The sequence below is a fragment of the Wasmannia auropunctata genome, unplaced genomic scaffold (genome assembly GCF_000956235.1).
Source record: "Wasmannia auropunctata unplaced genomic scaffold, wasmannia.A_1.0 LD336064.1, whole genome shotgun sequence".
Taxonomy (NCBI): domain Eukaryota; kingdom Metazoa; phylum Arthropoda; class Insecta; order Hymenoptera; family Formicidae; genus Wasmannia; species Wasmannia auropunctata.
The window spans coordinates 2,112,623-2,113,187 of NW_012026826.1; positions in this window are offsets into that span (position 1 = coordinate 2,112,623).

Here is a 565-nt window from a genome sequence, read left to right on the forward strand (position 1 = left end):
GAAAGAGAGAGAGAGAGAGAGAGAGAGAGCAAGGCGCGACTATAGTACACCAGTGACGAAATTCTAGATCAGCACGTTGATTGTAATTCCGCTAAGCTATACAAATAAAATAGAAGCCCTGGACAATCTCCAACAATCCTGAAAATCGGAGGACAGAGAGAGGGAGAGAGAGATTCTATTTTGTGTATATTATCTTATAATTTAAAAGCACTCGTGAGAAAGTCATAAAGCTTCGATTGTAGTATATAGCGATTTCAATATTGCATTTCTTTAATACTTTGTTCTCTCAGCAGAGCTTCTTATAAAATAACTTCTCATTTCTCTTTAAGAATTTAATTAATAAATTTGAATTTTTCATACTCTTTTAGGGTTCTCACCGCATAGTAATTTTTAGTTTTAACTTTTTACATATACAACTTTTAAGTGGATGATTAAAAATATTTCCAAAGACTCATATCTAATTATTTTACAATTACATCACGTGATATATATGTTGTTTTAGTAATATGTAATATTTAATGGTATATTTTAGAAATCGATTACTAAATTAATTTTATTACTATTA